Below are 19,128 nucleotides of genomic sequence, written 5' to 3' on the forward strand. Positions count from 1 at the left end.
AGCAAATGAATAGTTTCATTAACATAGCTTAAGAAAAACATTTCCATGAGAAAAATGGTTTGGTTAACTCAAGGTTTGAGAAAAAGTTAAGTTCAGGGGGAAACAGATGTAGTCATGCAATGCAGAATTACAAGGAGCCTCCTTTAATCTTGTGTAGATAAAGGGGAAGAATGTTTGCCACTAGCAGTTTATCTCCTCCTTTCGCTTGGGGACCTCTGGCCTTCCTGAGTTCAGTTCAGTCGCTCAGTGGTGGCCAACTCTTTGCCACCCCATGGACTGCAGCATGCCAGGCTTCCCTATCCATCACCAACTCCCAGAGTTTACTCAAACTCATGTGTATCGAGTTGGTGATGCCATCAAACCATCTCATCCTCTGTCATCCCCTTCTCCTCCTGCCTTCAATCTTTCCTCAAATCAGAGTCTTTTCTAAGGAGTCAGTTCTTTGCATCAGGTGGCCAAAGTATTGGAGTTTCAGCTTCAGCATCAGTCCTTCCGATGAATATTTTGGACTGATTTCCTTTAGGATGGACTGGTTTGATCTCCTTGCAGTCCAAGGGACTCTGAAGAGTCTTCTCCAATGCCACAGTTCAAAAGCATCAGTTCTTCAGCACTCATTTTTCTTTATAGTCCAACATTCATACATGACCACTGGAAAAACCATAGCTTTGATTAGATGGACCTTTGTTGGCAAAGTAATGTCTCTGCTTTTTAATATGCTGTACAGATTGGTCATAGCTTTTCTTCTAAGGAGCAAGCGTCTTTTAATTTCATGGCTGCAGTCACCATCTACAGTGATTTTGGAGCCCAAGAAAATAAAGTTTGTCACTGTTTCCATTGCTTCCTCATCTATTTGCAATGAAGTGGTGGGACCAGATGCCATGATCTTGGTTTTTTGAATGTTGAGTTTTAAGCCAGTTTTTGCACTTTCCTCTTTCACTTTCATCAAGAAGCTCTTTAGTTCTTCTTTGCTTTCTGCCATAAGGGTGGTGTCATCTGCATATCTGTGGTTACTGATAATTCTCCCAGCAATCTTGATTCCAGCTGTGCTTCATCCAGCCTGATATTTCACGTGATATACTCTGCATGTAAGTTAAATAAGCAGGGTGACAATATACAGCCTTGATACACTCTTTTTCTGATTTGAAACCAGTCTGTTGTTCCATGTTCAGTTCTAACTGTTTCTTCTTTACCTGCATACAGATTTCTCAGGAGACAGGTCAGGTGGTCTGATATTCTCATCTCTTGAAGAATTTTCCACAGTTTGTTGTGATCCACAGTCAAAGGCTTTGGCATAGTCAATAAAGCAGAAGTAGATGTTTTTCTGGAACCCTTTTGCTTTTTTGATGATCCAACGGATGTTGGCAATTTGATCTCTGGTTCCTCTGCCTTTTATAAATTCAGCTTGAGCATCTGAAAATTCTCAGTTCACGTACTGTTGAAGGCTTGCTTGGAGAATTCTGGCCTTGCTACCGGACTATTAATCCTTTCATTCTGCCCTTTTCTTTTAGGAGAATATGGCTTGCTAGGGAAAAAGGGGTTTGGAATCTGCTCTGACTGCTTTGAGTTGGCCAGGGACAGAGATGCTAAATTTTGGGGGCAGTATGTTCTCCTTACCCTCATATTGAGGGTCTCTGATCCAGGGGCCCCAAGTAATAGTTGGAGGAGGCTGTGGCAGTTGGAGGAGCTTGAACAACCATTCGTAACTTAAAAGCCTTAATGCAGCTAGAAACGAGTTGAACCAATCAATACATATATATTTGGAAACTATGCACCTGATGTGCTAAGTAGCTTCAGTCATGTACAACTTTTTGGGACCCCATGGACCCTACCCCTACCAGGCTCCTCTGTCCATGGAATTTTCTATGCATGAATTCTGGAGTGGGCTGTCATGCCCTTCTCCAGGGGATCTTCCCAACCCTGGGATCAAAGCCAGGTCCTGCACTGACAGGCAGATTCTGTACCTCTAGCACCACCAACTATGCACCTAGTATCATATTATACCAGAGATAAGGCTGCTGTCCTCAAAGAGTACATGGATCATTGCTAATCAATCATTAATTTAGTGAATATCATAAAATATTGGGGAATGTTGGAAAGCTAACAGATTTCTCTGGACATTGTTTATCTTGCCCCTTCTGAGAAACTTCTGAGATTAGTCTGGAAAAGGGGACTCATTTAGTTCAGAGAATCATCAGAGTCCAATATAGTTCTGGGCTAACCAGAGACTAAAGAAACTTTATAAGGAGAAGTAGGCTTGGAAATCAAGCACTCCTATTTTGAATTAACATGTTTTAGTCAAAGGTATGGAAGTAATGATAGTCATCCTGTAGGGATTTCTGATATGTCCTCCAATGTCGAGTGACTACTAACATCCTATTTCCCACTATGATGATTCCTTGATGAGAGGTAGGATGCATAAAGAATGTTGCCAGCTATAAAATAAATGGTACTCCAATACCTATGATTGCTAAAAAGAAATATTTTTTTTAAATAGAGGAAACCGACTGAATCAAATGATTGCTAAGCAGAGCAAACACAGTGTACCGAAAATTGAGGTAAGAAACCTCTATTTATACAGGAAATCAATGGAAGGATTACTCATTTTAAGAGAAGAATCATTTTCCCATAGCCCCACTGCTATGAATGATATCTTCATGAGCCTGGCTGCCTTCTCCAGTGAATACCAGGGACCTATTACTGGTCCCAACCAACCAATTTCCATTCCGGCTTGGAGGGCTGCTGTAAACTACTGAAATTCCTCCCTGGAGGATGAATGGAGAGCTACTCCTTTTGTGCTAGATTCCTTTGTCATGGATCCTGTGGGCTTATTTCAATAGGACCTCTTCTGCCAACAACTATTACTTCTCCTCCATGTAACAAAAAATTCAAATCATTGCTAACACTGACATTAGCGAACATTTCAATAATCATATCAACTTTTTTTCACCAACAGATTTCTTAATTTTATCAATATAATTATCTTATTTGTGATTAAACACTTCATGAGCTCCATTTTGCAAAGCAATCTTTTGTCCTTCCTCAGCAGTAGCTATGCCCAAAATCTTTAAGCCATAAGCTCTAACCATTTGGAATACTGATCTTCCAGTTCCTCCACTAGCCCCAGAACATTTCCTCCAGCTTTTATGAGCACTGTGGAGCAGACTCGATAAGCAGTAAAACACAAGATGCTGATGGCAGCTCCTCGTTTAAAATCCAGTTTTTCTGGCAGCTTGTGAACAGTGTGATTGATGGGCTGCCAGGGCAAACTCAGTGTAGCCCCCAGAGATCATCCTGGTAGTGAATGTCACCTTTCTTGAAAGCAGATACATTCTCTCCAGCAGCTTCTACTATCCCAGCCACAGCTCAGCTAGGAGTATAAGGTGGAAGTGGTTTTATACTGTGAGTGCCAGACCGGATATATGTGTCCACTGGGTTTATAGTCTTTCAGAATTGGTATATGGACATCCAACTGGAGTTTCAGCACTTCAGGTCCACCAAATTTAAAAACTCAAATAGCTCTCACCAACTTCTATCCTGTCACCATAGTGATCTAGATACCTGATCTAGACTGGAAAATCAAAATCTGTGAGCCCTTCCCCAGATTCCACAGTGTTAAAAAAAAATTACTCAATACCATTTATTATCCACCAAAAATTCTGCTGGGCTTTCCCGGTGACTCAGATAGTAGAGAATCGGCCTGTAACACAGGAGACCTGGATTTGATCCCTGGGTCGGGAGAATCCCCTGGAGGAGGGAACGGCTACCCACTCCAGTATTTTTGCCTGGAGAATTCCATGGCCAGTGGAGCCTGGCGGGCTATAGTCCATGGGGTCGCAAAGAGTCAAAGAGCACTGAGGGACAAATGCTTTCCCTTTTTCACTTCACAAGTTCTAACCTTATTCCCTTTCCTCTCATCTAGATATTGAGACCTTTTCTGAGGGTGTCACTGAGCGTCCCTGGGACATACTCAGCAGAGAGGAAGTGCTACTCCTGCTGACTGAATTCCTGAGGAAAACTGAGGCGAAGGCTGGTTTGTCCAGGTAACCTGCACAAGTGTATAAGGAAGGTCACCCACACCCCCAGCACCAGGCTAGTCTCCTCCTGGCAGGCACACCTCCTCCAAGCAGGACCCTATGGTGGGGGCTGAGGATGTTCCTTCTCAACATCTCGTGAGGAATGTTTCCTCCATGTCATCTGCTGGCGGTGAACAGCCCTGAATTGACAAAAGATGAAACCTGCAAGAAAGGAGCAGGTTATGTGACCTTGGACATGTTACTGAACTACTCTCTGCTTTAGTTTCTCCATCTGTCCAGTTAAACCATTAGGACGCTGAGATTATGCATGCAACCAGCTTCCCATAGTGACTGACACAGAGTAGGTATTCAGTCAATATTAACATTTTAAAAACTTGCTGGGAAGAGACAGGGGCCAAGAGTCTTCTTTCTGGTGATGAGAATCAAGCAGAATTTCCTCTGGGGCAAGTCAGAAATCCTGACGCCATTGTTTGTATTACTCAGGCTTCTGCCTGGAGCCTTTCTATTCCCCATCTTAGGAATTGTACCAAACCAAACAGCAGGATCCTGCTGGCCCATAAGGCAGAGAGGCTAGAGCAGAACTGGTTGGAGCTGGATGGATCCTAGATCTAGTGCTGCCCAACTCTGGGGCTCTGGGCTTATATGTTAGAGTCTCAGATTTGCCTGTGTCCAATGGGAATAGCAATTGAGTCTGATGGACTATGTTCATGGCCTCAGAGTGAACTGTAGGGTCAGAGGTGGGGAAGCGAGGACCACGGAGGCCTGGACCAGGGTCAGACCCAGGGGTCAGGGTGGAGCAGAGGGTCCAGGCTGGAGGACTAGTAGGCAGGCTTGGGCAGCAGGACCAGGACTAGAGTGGGCCCTGAGGACACAGAACTGAAGGGGCTGTGACTCTAACAGAGGTTGCCTGAGTGGGAGGGGGGCATTTCTTCCCTCCCTGATGGGATCCCCTCATGCTGGGCTAGAGGGCCCTGGGTGACCCTGTCTGCACACTCTGCCTGGGACCTGGCTTCTCACTCCATCTGGGACCCTCTTCTAAGCTACGTGGAGCCTCCCTGACAGTGGAAGGCCATGTGGCTCAGTGAGCCCTCCAGGGTCACAATGAGTGGCTGAGATTGTGTGTCATTTGAGGGATTCTGAGGATCCTCACGCATCCCCACCAAGAGGAAACACTTCGCCACCAGCTATGCAAGTGCCGGTCTCCTCAGACTCAGCCGTTCAGACGGATGTTTCCTCAAGTCTCATTAATCTTCAGAGGATCCACAAAGTTGCACATGACCTTGGGGTGCAGGGTCATGAGGCTGTCACAAATTAACATGTGACCCCTGAGAGGTCAGGGGCACTGGGTGCTGGGTCAGGAGTCAGTGAGGTGGCCTGCAGAAGCCAGGGGAACCAGCAACACATCTCCCGATTTCCAGGCAGTTGGGGCAGTGGATGGACTCAGGGACCTTCTACTGGGAAGGCCAAGGGCACAAGCCGTAGAAGACAGCAGATGGCAGACCAAATGACTGTTAAGGTGCCTCCTAGTTCTGACATTGGGATTTTTTTTTCCTACAAATTCTAAGTCATAGAGACAGCCAATCTGCAAAGGGTGAGGGCACAGTGCCCAGGACTATGCTTTCATTTGAACCAATGGCAAATTTAGGGGATCCCCAAAACCACCCTCAGACTTCAGAATTCCCTATAGAATAGACAGAACTCACGGAAAGCCATCATGATCCCAGTGTATCACAGGAAGCCTGTGGGTTTCCATCAGCCACAGGGCAGAGTCTGGGCAGATTTCACACCCAAAGCTTCTATTGTCCCCAGGATGCATTACTGTTCTGGAGCTCGGGGAGTGGCAGGGCACAGGGAACACTGCCTGCCGGGGACACTCACCCGTTTAAAGACAAATTATCCTGACTTGTGGTCTCCAGCGCCTCCCAGAGGTCAGACTAATGTCCTAGTGTCCAGCTCCTCCAGAGGTCAGAACTGACACCACATGACCCAGAGGCCCTATCATACATCTCATCAGTCTGTCCAGTGGCAAGAGGCCCAGGCAGACGAGGACACTCGTATCAGCCAGAATATTCTAGGGGCTTAGGGACCACTTCCCAGTAGCCAAGGGCAAAGAAATGTTGACTCCTCACTACACACCAAGGCCCTTGAATACAAGTTTTCTGCTCCAATCCCACTTTTCTTTATTTGTGGCGTTCCCAACCTACCAACTCTTTGGAAGTGATGATGTTCACTTGTCTCTGAGGTGTCTTTACCAAATATCTATTTTTTCTCTTTGGCTGAGCCACATGGTTTGTGGGATCCTAGTTTCATAATCAGGGATTGAGTCATATCCAGGGCAGTGAGGGTGCAGAGTCCTAACCTCTGGACCACCAGGGAATTCTGTCAAATACCTCTATTAAGTTACCAGTATCCTAAGGTGACATTTGCTGATCTGTTCCAGGATTAAATGGGGCTTCTCTGGTGGCTCAGACGGTAAAGAATCTGCCTGAAATGCAGGAGACCTGGGTTCAATCCCTGGGTCGATAAGATCCCCTGGAGAAGGAAGTGGCAACCCTCTCCAGTATTCTTGTCTGGGAAATCCCATGGATGGAGGAGCCAGGCAGACTACATTCCATGGGGTTGCAAAGAGTCAGACACTACTGAGCAACTTCACTTTCTTTTCTTTCTTTCCAGGATTGAATAAGTATATGAAACATCTACAAGGTACAAAACCTGTGTTTAGTGTTGAAAGTGAAAATTTTACATTTGTAAAATTCTTTTCTAATAGATTTATAATGCTAAATCTATATTTATGAATAATAGACATTATGGAATCTATTTTGCAGACAAGCAAATTACCTTTCTAATCCCTTGACCTTCATTGTTACAGGAAAGACGTGATTGCACCACACGAATATCTAAATGAATTGAAGAGAGACTTGATAAGGAAGGGCCAGAAAACTCTGACAAAAGAGCAGCTGGACAGGAGGAGTTTTCTGAGGAAGTTTCCTCGGGTAAAGCAGCAGCTGGAGGAGCACATAGGAAAGCTCCATGAGCTAGCAGACAAGGTTGACAAGGACCACAAGGAGTCTACCATCTTCAAAGTGATGGCCCACACCACTGGCGTTGCATCTGGCGCCCTGACCCTCCTTGGCCTGGCTCTGGCACCCGTGACAGGCGGGGGCAGTCTGGCACTCTCGGCCGCTGGGTTCGGGCTGGGAGTAACAGCTGCTGTGGCAACTGTGTCCACCAGCTACAAGGAACATGTAAGCAGGTCAGCAGCTGAAACTGAAGCCAGTAGCCTGATGTCAACTGACGTCAAGAAATGGAAGGTGCTCCTAAAGATACTCAGGAGCAACCCCCAAATTGTTGATGAAACAAAGAAATTGGCAGAAAGCATTGAAACAATGATACATGACATGGAAACAGGCAAAGCCAACCCTGACTTTGCACCCAATGAAGACGACTACTTGGGCTCTGGGAAAATCATAGTCCCAGGCGCCCGGCTGGTAAAGAATGCCTGTTCCGTTAGCATGGCTCCGGCAGCTGTCGCAGGAGCCCAGATTGTGGGTGCAGCCACCGCAGGTGTCTTTCTCCTGGTGGATGTGGGCTTCCTAGTGAGGGAGTCAATGCACTTGCATGATGGTACAAAGGCAGAGTCTGCTGAAAGCCTGAGGCAGCGGGCCAGGAAGCTGGAGAGCAAGTTGCAGGAGCTCAACAAGATGTATGAACTTCTGCAGTAGGACCTGACTCAGCCACCCCCAGAGCAGTGCAGGGATCAGGATACACATGGGTCAAGGTGCAGAGGTACCTTGTTAGAGAAAAAAGGAGAGGGAGAGAAAATTTTTAGAGCTGAGTATCAGAAATTTGGGGTTTCTGCAGCTGAGTGCAGTAGGGGAGGGATGGATGTTGGTGACCACTCAGGGAGAGTGAAGGAAGGAGCCTGGAGCCTGGATTGAGGGAAAAGGGGGAACTAGAGAAGGGTTGGGGGTGGGGGGAGAGAAACCACTTTTTCCCTTCATACTATGAAATTTTATTTTGTTTGAGGAATAGCCGATTAACAATGTTGTGAAATGAAATAGTTTCAGGCGAACAGTGAAGGGACTCAGCCATACATCTACATGTATCCATTCTCCCCCCAAACCCTCTCCCATCAGAAACCACTTTCTTTGACCTAAAGAGGTCACTGGGGGCAGAATAAAGGGAGAGGCAGGGGAACTAGCTATGAATGGGTTGTAAATGAGAGAAAGTCAAAGAGTTAGGATTGTTGGAATCTAGGAGAAGTAGCAGGGGCTCCTCTATCACCCTCACCAAGGTCTGATGTCCCAGCATGAAGAATCTCCCCCTGATGATGGTCTCTAGCGTCAACTCACCTTTGATCCCAGCAGCTTATCTTAATTAGCCAGTGACTTCTTTTGCTTGCTTGTTTCTTTAATTGAAGTACAGTTGATTTACAATATTGTGTTAGTTTCAGATATACAGCAAAATGTTTCAGTTATCGCGTATCTATGTATATATACGTTCTTTTTAATTTTTTCATCACAGATTATTACAAGGTACTGAATATTTTCCCCTGTACTATACATTAAGTTCTTGGGGGTTTTTTTTAATCTATTTATGTACAGTAATGTGCATCTTTTAATCCCACACTCCTAATTTCCCCCTCTGCCCCTTTGGTAACAATAAATTTGTTTTCTGTGACCCTGACTCTGTTTTGATTTGTTAATAAGTTCATTTGTATTCTTCTTCTTTTTTTTTTTGGCCATGCCAAGCAGCTTTTGGGATCTCAGTTCCCTGACCAGGGAATGAGCGGGGCTTCCCTGGTGACTCAGCTGGTAAAGAATCCACCTGCAATGCGGGAGACCTGGGTTTGATTCCTGGGTTGGGAAGATCCCCAGAACAAGGGAAAGGCTACCCATTCCAGTATTCTGGCATGGAGAATTATATAGTCCATGAGGTCAAAAAGAGTCTGACACGACTGAGCGACTTTCACTTTCACTTTCATAGCATTAAAAACACCAAATTCTAAACACTAGACCACCAAGGTTCTCCCTGTGCTATTTTTTAGGTTCTCCATATAAGTGATATTATATATTTGTCTTTTCTGTCTCAATTACTTCACTTAGTATGATCACCTCTAGATCCATACATGTTACTACAAATGGCATTATTTCATTCTTTTGATGGCTGAGCAATATTCCATTGTATATAATGTGCCACATTGTTTTTATTCCTTTGTCTGTTGACAGACATTAAGTTAATTCCATGTCTTTCTATTGTAAATAGTGCTGCTAGGAACATTGGGGTGCATCTATCTTTTTGAATCAGAGCTTTTGTCTTTTCCAGATATATGCCCTGAATTGGGATTGCTGGACCACATGGTAGTTCTATTTTTAGTTTTTAAGAAACTTCCATACTGTTTTCCATAACAGCTGCCCCAATTTACTTTCCCACCAGCAGTGCAGGAGACTTCCCTTTTCTCCACAATTATTTTCCAACATTGTTTATTTGTAGACTTAGACAATGGCCCTTCTGACCGGTGGGAGTGATACCTTATTGTACTTTTGATTAGCATTTCTCTAATTATTAGCAATATTGAGCATCTTTACATATTCCTGTTGGCCGTCTGTATGTCTTCATGAAGAATGTTCCTCAGGCAGCGACTTCTTGATGATGATGGTGGAGATAACAGTGGTGACCGCAGTGATGATGACAAAGCAGTGGATGGAACATCTGACAAATTGCCAGGTGCTGTTTGGGTCTGGAGTGCACTGGAAGGAAATTTATGGCCAACATAGACAGCATATTAAAAAGCAGTGACATTACTTTTCCAACAAATGTCCATCTAGTCAAGGCTATGGTTTTTCCAGTGGTCATGTATGGATGTGAGATTTGGACTGTGAAGAATGCTGAGCACCGAAAAATTGATGCTTTTGAACTGTGGTGTTGGAGAATACTCTTGAGAGTTCCTTGGACTTCAAGGAGATCCAACCAGTCTATTATGTGCAGGCTCCTGAAACTCACCTAACCTTTGGTAAGTCCAAGTTGTCACACAACTGCCAAAGCCTTGACCTGAACCCTAGTCTTTCTGATCCAAATCACATGTTTGTGATGACTATGCTCTACTCCCTATAATATACAAAAGTGTTTATTCACTGAAAGTGAAAGTCTTAGTTGCTCAGTCGTGTCCGACTCTTTGCGACCCCCATGGACTGTAGCCCTCCAGGCTTCTCCATCCATGGGATTTTCCAGGCAAGAATAGTGGATTTGGTTGCCATTTCCTTTTCTAGGGGATCTTCCCAACCCAGGGATCGAACCCAGGTCTCCCACATTGCAAGGAGACTCTTTACAATCTGAGCCACTAGGGACATCAATTTATTCATGGATATATATTAATTGGTAAATGACTCTTTTCATTCCAAAATGATGTCTTGCTCCTGGTATTTAGTCTCTGCCTTGATCAAGGTCCTCGTACCTGAGCTCTCACAGCCCAAGCCCTCCTTGCTTCTGCAAAAGCCTTTATCCTACATGGGCCTGGAATCCCACAGTCCCTGCCGCATCCCTGCAGCCCTGCCCTGGGAGGCTGAGCACCTCTGATGGGACCCAGTCCTCTCTGCTGTCCTTCCCTGATTGCTAAATTTGTGGCTCTTTCTAATTATTTATGTAAATAATGGTGCAAAGAACACCTTTCTTGTAGAAAACTTTACTTGCATTTGACTATTTCCTTAAGCTATTTCAGGAGTAGAATAACTTTATCTGAGTATATCAACATGTAAAATTTTTTATACTTAGAGCCACACTGCTTTGGAAAGAAACTACAGCAACTTACATTCACATTCGGTATGTGGTGTGTCCAGCTTCTCAGTCCTGTCAGTTCTAAGTTGCTTGTTTAAGTAGGATCTTTACACAGAGAGAATCTCTTTGATTCTGATTGTGACTGTCTTGTGTTGGGAGACGATGAAAGAAAGCAAATATTGCTTATGTTTATGTACATTTTAAGAATTCAAAAAGGCACTTGTTAATGACCCCTCCTGAAACCTCCTGGATGAAATGATAGCTAAGGTCCTTATAGTAACAGCTACTGATAAGAGTGGTTTGTGTTTCTGATTTTGCTCTGCACTGGTAGAGCTCCAAGACTTCATAAATTATAAATCAAATTTTCTGATAACCCGGAAGTCTGTACCCTTGTATCCCTGTTTACAGCTAAGGAAGCTGAAGCATAGATGTTTTGTGATCTGCCCAACATGAGAAAACTTGTTCGGCATAAACTGCGTTCCAACCCACTCTCTGGGCTCAAGAACTCATACCTGACCTCTTCTCACTCTGTGGGTACTTTTAAAAAAATCATGGATGGAGGTAATAGGAGCCCAGAGTCTTTAACACATATTTGAAAACTGATTGGATGGAGAAGTGATAACTGAATAGAGAAGAGTAAAGGGAGAGAAACAGCGAGAGTGTGTAGGGGCAAGAAGAATGGTCTGCTGGGCAGAGTCCCAGAGAGGCAGCAAAATGAGAGGGAGCCAGAGAGGAGAGCAGAGGATAAGCTCACAGGCCCTATGTCCCATCCTATATTCACAGAAACCTTAATTCTGCAACAGAGGAGGGAAACCAGAATGGAAAGACTCCAGAAAAAATTTTCTGTCTTATGGAAATCACAGGTCCTCATCCAATCACTCTGCAAAAATGCTTGCCAGTCAACCCTTCTCCATCTTAATATGAATGGACAATCCAAGATCAGATGTATGAGAAATATGACAACCTAGATTAAAGGACTAAGATAAATGATAAAAATGACATCAGAAGAAACAGACAATTTTTAAAAAATTATTTATTTATTTGGCTGAGCTGGATCTTAGTTGTGGCATGCAGGATATTATAGCTGTGGCACATGAACTCTTTGTTGAGCTTGTGGAATCTAGTTCTCTGACAAAGGATGGAACCCAGGCCACCTGAGTTGGGAGCACGGAGCTTTAGCCACTGGACCAAGCAGAGAATTTTGAAAACTCAAACCCATGTCTCAAGAAGATTAGAAAGATATTTTATTCATAAAATGAGAACAAGATGCATGGGAAAGGGAAATAAATAATGAAACAAACAAAACAGATCTTGGAAATTAATAAAGTGTTTATGAAATAACTGTAAAGAAAGATTGGAAAGAAAGTCAAAGAAAGCTTGTGGAAAATTAAGCAAACAAGTGACAGAAGCAATGGAGCTAAATGAGGAAGAGAAAGGTCACCATCCGCAGTTGTTTCTGAGAAAGTTATTTGCAAGTGAGCCGCAGGAGAAAAAAGGGGTGTGTGTGTGTGTGTGTGTGTTTATAGAGTGAGGCGAGGAATAACCATGAAAGACATGGATCCAGGAATCAGGAATATCAACCCAGAGAGAAGAGAATCCAAGGATCACAGCTGGGTATGCAGCAGACCTAGAGAGCTACCAGTCCAGAATGGGATAGAATGGGATAAGAAGTCTAGAGTCTGTGGAGACAGGGGACTTGGTATCATATGAGCACAGGTGGAAAGAAATGTTTATCTTCATTTCAAGAAAATGTTTATCTTGCACTTCAAGATAAACAGTGCAAGGGGTGAAAATAAAAAGCAATTAGAAACATCAGGAAAAACTAAAGCCATGTAAAAACCATATGCAACTGTATGGTAAAAGTTAGCTCTAGAAATATTTAAAACATCACAAAAGTGTTAACACTCTTCTTTGATTTTTAACTTTATGAACAAAACTGAACATTTACTTTTTTTTTTTTTTAATGTGCTGCATGGCTTGTAGGATCCTAATATATTGACTGGAACAGAGAAGAAAAAGAGGAAGAAGAAGAAACAAAAAGCTTCTTCTCAATCATTCAATCAATCTTGAAACCCAAAGGAATCTAAATGTAAACCAGAAAAAAAAAAAAAAAAAACAACTACAAACATATTGGAAGAAATGAAAACAAAATGGGAATATACTAAGTTAAGGAAACTTTTCTCACCAGAACACAAATCCCTGAAAACAGTGGATCTCCTAAAAATTAAAAATTGCAAAGGACACTCTAAATCAGACACCACAGATCAGAATACAAGAGACCTGGAGACAGCATTTGCAATATTTGCAGTAGATAAGGGTGAACATCCTAAACAGCCATAGGAGCTACAAAACCACATGAGTAGACTGAAATCCGCTTTTTGAAAATAAGTAAGAAATCTGAACAAACAATTCCCCAGGAGGTGACTTGCCCATGGTATCTGGGGGCAGACACAGTTCTCCATTGAAAAAGCAAAGGCCAAGACCAGGCCTTCTGAAACGGGTATATAGGTTGGGAATGTGATTATATTTTTAAAACTGATAAAATTGTACATTTTATTCTTTATTTTTTGTTTCAGCTGGGCCTCCTGGCATGTGGATCTCAGTTCACTGACCAGGGATGGAACCAACAACAACTTCAGGTTAAACATGGAGTCTTAACCATGGGACTGCCAGAAAAGTCCTAGGAATGTGAATTTAATAAGCCCAAAGTTTCTAGGTTTGTCTCTGCCTGTCTGAACACATAGATCTAAGGTCGTGCCCCTCCTATTATACTGACAAGTCTACAGTTTGGCTTTTTATCTTAATATTGCAGCACTGGGATCATAATGTGACATAGTGCAGTAAGCCCATCTCACTTCCTCCGTTGAGAGCCATCCTCTCCCGCACAGGACCACCCATCACCCACAGTCCTGAGCTGAGGGCCTGGCGAGTACAGAAAGACAAGGCTCTGGGGCTCCCTACTTGGTCTCCTGTCCCTCCCCTCTCAGGCCTCAGTGTCCCCCCAGGGCCTAACACTGAGCAGGCACTCAGAGACAGATTAGTGATGAACCCGGCTTCTTTGTTTCTCAAAAGGAACCCTTTCCCTCATAGCCTCCGCATAGCACCTGGGGGCAGCCTCAAGGTGGCCAGGGCACAGGAGGAGAGGGTCTGATCCCTTCCCTTCTCCATCCCCTCTGCCTCCTACAGATTTCCCAACAGACTATGTACCCTCAACACACACCTTCCTTCAGATGCAGCCTCCAGCTATGTGTCTCTAAATAGCCAGACACACCTCTGAACCCAGACCTGAAGGAGGAAAGGGGAAAGTGAATGCCCTCACATCTGAGTGGCTCAAGTCAAACAAACACTCTGCCCACCAGGCCCCACCTTGGGCTTATCCCACTCTCCCTGCTGACTTCTTTAGAGAAACAAACCCAGTCCTGACATGCCAGGTCCTATCGGGTCAGCACATCCTACTTTGGGCTCCGAATAGGCAGACCTGCCACCAACAGACTGTGAGGCCTTTGGCCAATCATTCCCTCACCACATGGTGTCTTCCCAGCACCCTCTGCCCTCTGCATCAGGCCCTGCAGCCCTGAAGGAAGGTCAGGTGGACCACCATTGTGGGAGTCCAGGCCCACTGCAGCCCCTTCTGCTTGACAAAAAGTCCACCACCTGCAAGACTCTCAGACTGTAGGAACATTATCTTCTCTTCATCTGTAAAACAGAGCCAACAATTCTTAGAGTTGATGTTTCAGGTTAAACAGGAAATACATGGACATGCTCAGCTCTTCTTTTTGCTCAGGATCCAAACAGGAAACACAGCTAGTTTGTGTTTTAGACTTTTTGAGTCAGGGCACTAGCCTTCCTGTAAAAGTCCTCAATTTGGAGAGAAGTGTATCTGTTGTCAAGTAGAAATAATCTGGGTTAGAAATAGCAGTATGCTATTAGTCCTTTCCACAAATTTCTGCTATTGTTGTTGTTATTTAGTTGCCAGGTCATGTCCAACTCTTTGTGACTAAATGGATTGTAGCCTGCCAGGCTCCTTCTATCCATGGGATTCCCCAGGCAGGAATACTGGAGTGAGTTGTCATTTCCTTCTCCAAGGGATCTTCCTGACCCAGGGATCGAACCTGTATCTCCTGCATTGGTAGGCGAATTCTGTACCACTGAGGCACCTGGGGTCCCCCAGGAACTTCTTCATTCATCCTGTGGCATGGACCACCAAAGCTGGGCCTCCTTGACTGTGTCACTGGGCCCCAAAGGCCCTGGTGCAGTCCATGCCGTCAAGACCAAGTCTACAGGTACCTGATCAAAGGGATAGAGATGGGACATGGACAAAGTGGCTGAGGAGTGGCCTTAGGCCCCTCTCCCAGGTACCATGGGAGCAGAGCAGGGGAGAGTGGACTCTGCAGGGGAGGTCCTGGAGGGCTTCTCAGAGGAGGTGATTCCAATTTGAGTTTTATAGGATGAGCATGATTTTTCCAGGTGGTATAAGCAGGTGTCCCTGGCAGAGGGTCCTAGAACCCACATGGGCCTGGCAATCAGCAGCAGCAGTATGACCTGTATGTGGTGAGCAGCTGGTATGTTCGGGGACTGTGCCATGTGCTGGTGGCATGAAGGTGAATGAGGCAGGCAGGCTGGTGAGTGTGTGTGGGGAGGCAGAAGGGATACAGAGGGCACGCTGGGAAGATGCCCACGGGGAGGGGGAATGATTGGCCAAGAGCGTCACAGTTTGTTGGTGGCAAGTCTTCGTTTTTGGAGCCTAAGGCAGGATGTGCTGACCTGATAAGAACCTGGCATGTTAGGACTGGGTTTGTTTCTCTCAGGGGGTCAACAGGGAGGGTGGGATAAACACAGGGTGGGACCTGGTGGGCAGAGTGTTTGTTTGACTTGAGCCACTCAGAAGTGAGGACACTCACTTTCCCCTTTTCTTCTCCGGGTATATCTGGGTCCAGAAGTTGTGTGTAGTCATTGCAGAGAGGCACATCTACAGATCTGAGAACAACTGGATCTTGCTCACATTCGGCCAGAGGAAGACTCCTGGGTAAGCAGTGGGGTAGGACCCGGCCCACCTCCCTATCCTCAGGATGAATGTCTGGGGAAAGGATGATTGTCACTAGCTAACAGAGAAAGGAAATCGAAGCTCAGAGAGCTCATGGCCAAGACGGTAGGTTAAGCAGAGGCAGAGCCTGGATGTGGAGGCAGGTGTGTCTGAGGGCTTCCTCCCGTCCCCCTGGGCCCCTGAACAGTGCAGAGGGAGGGCGACACCTGCTCAGGTGGGCTCAGCTCAGGATGTGGACTCCTAAGACGTGAGTGGTGACCCTGGAAAGAAGGTGGGTGTTGAGGGTACACAGTCTGTTGGGAAATTTGTAGGAGGTAGAGGGGATGAAGGAGGTCAGATCCTCTCCTCCTATGGCCTGGCCAACTTGAGGCTGCCCCCAGGTGCTGTGCTGAGGCTGATGGGGAAAGGGTTCCTTCTGACATCCAAGGAATCCAGGCTCATCACCACCCTGTCTCTGAGGGCTGCTCAGTGCTAGGCCCTGGGGGATACCGAGCCCTGAGAGGGGAGGGGCAGGAGACCAAGTGGGGAGACCCAGGGCTTTGGCTTCCTGTGCTTGCCAAGCCCTCAGCTCAGTGATCCTCTGCGGAGGAGGATGGCCCTGATAGAGGAAGTGAGAAGGGCTTACTGCACTATGTCTGTGTTATGATCTTGGTTTTGCAATATTAAGATAAAAAAAGCCAAACTGTAGACATGTCAGTATAATAGGAGGGGCATGACCTTACATCTATGTATTCAGACAGGCAGAGACAAACCTAGAAACTTTGGGGTTATTAAATTCACATTCCTAGGACTTTCCCGGCAGTCCCGTGGTTAAGACTCCATGTTTCCACTGAAGGTCGTGTTGGTTCCATCCCTGGTCAGGGATCTGAGATCCCATATGCTAGGAGGCCCAGCTAAAACAAAAAAAAAAAGTAAAAAGAGAATAAAGTATTCAATTTTATCAGTTTTAAAAATATAATGAAATCACATTCCCAACCTAAATACCCATGTCAGAAGGCCTAGTCTTGGCCTCTGCTCTACCCACAGAGAGCTGTGTGACCCTGGGCAAGACACCTCCTGGGGAATTACTTGTTCAGATTTCTTACTTGTTTTTAAAAAGCTGATTTCAGTCTGATCATGTGGGTTTGTAGCTTCTATGGCTGTTGAGGATGTTCACCCTTACAACATCTTGAGGATGTTGTAAATAATGCAAACACTGTCTCCAGGTCTCTTGTATTCTGATCTGGTTTATGGTGTCCTTTGCAATTTTTAATTTTTAAGAGATTCACTGGTTTCTGGGATTTGTGTCCTGGTGAGAAAAGTTTCCTCAACTCAACAGTATTTTACCAGTATGCTTTCATTTTTTGCCTAGTACGTTTGTAATTGTTTTTTCCTGTCAGGTGTGCATTTAGATACCTTTGGGATTCAGGATTGATCATCATTTTGTGTTTCTTCTTATTTTTCTTCTCCATTCTACCTATCCCTTCCTTCCATTGTCTCCTCCTCGTCTCCTGCTCTCCCTCCCTCCTTGCCTGTCTCCTTCTTCTTCTCCTTAAAGCAGGACATATTTAACAGGTACCTACTGCAGTCAAAAGGAACACACTCTTTTGTGAGGCTTTGCGTCTGGCCATACAGTTGGGCGGAGACAGGCTTCTCCAGGTTCCTCCCCTCTTCCTCCCACTAACAAATGACCAGTCAGAGACTAACAGAACAGGATGCCCAGTATAGTAACCCAGCAGAGGGAGCACCGTCCAGCATCCACAGGCAGCTGAGATCCCAGACAAGTGTCAGGACGAGAACAAGAATGGGAGAGACGGACGGAGGGATGAGGTCAAGGGTACAGCCACGTTTACAAGTGTTTGGCATGATCCGAGGGCAGTTTCTTCTGGTGATACCCTCCTCCTCTCTCTGCCTTGGCTCTTGGTCCTCGTGTTTCATGATTTCGGTTGGCTACCCTGGCTTCCGGGGTCATACAGCTTCCAGGCAGAGAAGGAAGCTGGGTACCAGCCAGCTCTCCTCTCCCACGTGCTTCAAGGGGTGCCTGCCTGTATGAATTCTCTTCCATCCACATGTCAGTACCTCCAGTCTCTGCCACCAGACACACTTCCTAGTCAGCAAGCTAGGTTAGGTTACTCTTCCTGAGGGAGAACCCTGGGCATCGCAGAGGAAGGTGTAGAAAAAAAGATTCTAGGATGGGGCTCAGGTGAGGCGATTTGAGGGAGGCTCTAAGGAAATAGGGCCACTCTAGGTTGGGTGCTGCAGAGAACGGGGGGCAGTTCTACCAATGAGAGTCTCAGTAACTCCCTGTGTGGAGACCAGAGCGAGGATAAAGGTGTAAATGGTAAAGAAGGAGCAGTGTTGCTTTTCAGCCAAGGGAGGGCGCGAGCTGTGGGTGAGGGCGCAGTGATGGGTGTTTGCTGTCTCCTCACTCCTGCTCTCAGGGTGACCCTGTGTGAGGCTGGAGTTCTGTGAGAGCCTTTACATCCAACAGGAGAAGAGCATCACCCTGTTGTGACACCAGGCCAGCCTCAGGATGTCAGGTTTTTTCTTGTTTTCTTTCTCAAAACTTTATAAATGCTCACATGAATAAACTGAAGGGAAAATAGCCATAGAATGCAAGACTCCTCTTCTTATTAAATTCAATTAAGAATTAAACACTTCCCATTATACTAATTCTTATTCGCAACAAAACTACTATTTTAATATCTAACTTTGGTGGTATATACATAATTTTTCTTTTGTATTGAGTAGAGTTAATTTAACAGTAGTGTTAGTTTCAGGTGTACAAAGTGATTCAGTTATACATATATGTGTATCTATTCTTTTTCAAATTCTATTCCCGTGTAGGTTATTAGAGAATGCTGCGCAGAGTTGTGTGTGCTATACTGTAGGTCCGTGGTGGCTATCCTACATTTGGCAATGTGTACACGTGAATCCTTTTTAGATATATTTTTTCTGAAATGTTCTCATTTTAATATTATTATGGACTAATGGCCTTTAACAGACTCAACCTGGTCCAATTAAACAAGATAATATTTATTTTCCATTAGAATGATGATGATGATTCTATATGGGTGCCCCCTGTCACCACTGCTTTGAGCATCTTCAAGAGCATCCTTGCCTTTGTAGGAGCAGAGACGTGGGCCTCTGGAATTCACCTCCCTGTCAAGGGATCTTGCTTCCTTTGAGTGGACAGAAGCCCATGGATGCACATGTGTGTGGGCAAGATGCTGCTGGACAATATGTCTGTTTAAGGTCATAGTTCACTCTGATTATTCTGGTTTATGTGTGTTATCA

At 45.1% G+C, this 19,128-nt stretch overlaps 1 long non-coding RNA gene and 2 pseudogenes across 1 annotated transcript; 2 read left to right on the forward strand and 1 right to left on the reverse strand.

Annotated features, from left to right (window-relative positions):
- LOC122424046 overlaps positions 1-19,128 on the forward strand; it is a 62,089-nt pseudogene that overhangs the window by 10,182 nt on the left and 32,779 nt on the right.
- LOC122424049 lies at positions 1,984-3,544 on the reverse strand (annotated as a pseudogene).
- LOC122424057 lies at positions 3,966-6,958 on the forward strand. Its single transcript, XR_006264282.1, has 3 exons — positions 3,966-4,040; positions 6,708-6,737; positions 6,904-6,958. It is a non-coding gene; the product is annotated as an uncharacterized LOC122424057 (long non-coding RNA).

Source organism: Cervus canadensis, chromosome 21 (assembly GCF_019320065.1).
Source record: "Cervus canadensis isolate Bull #8, Minnesota chromosome 21, ASM1932006v1, whole genome shotgun sequence".
Lineage (NCBI taxonomy): Eukaryota > Metazoa > Chordata > Mammalia > Artiodactyla > Cervidae > Cervus > Cervus canadensis.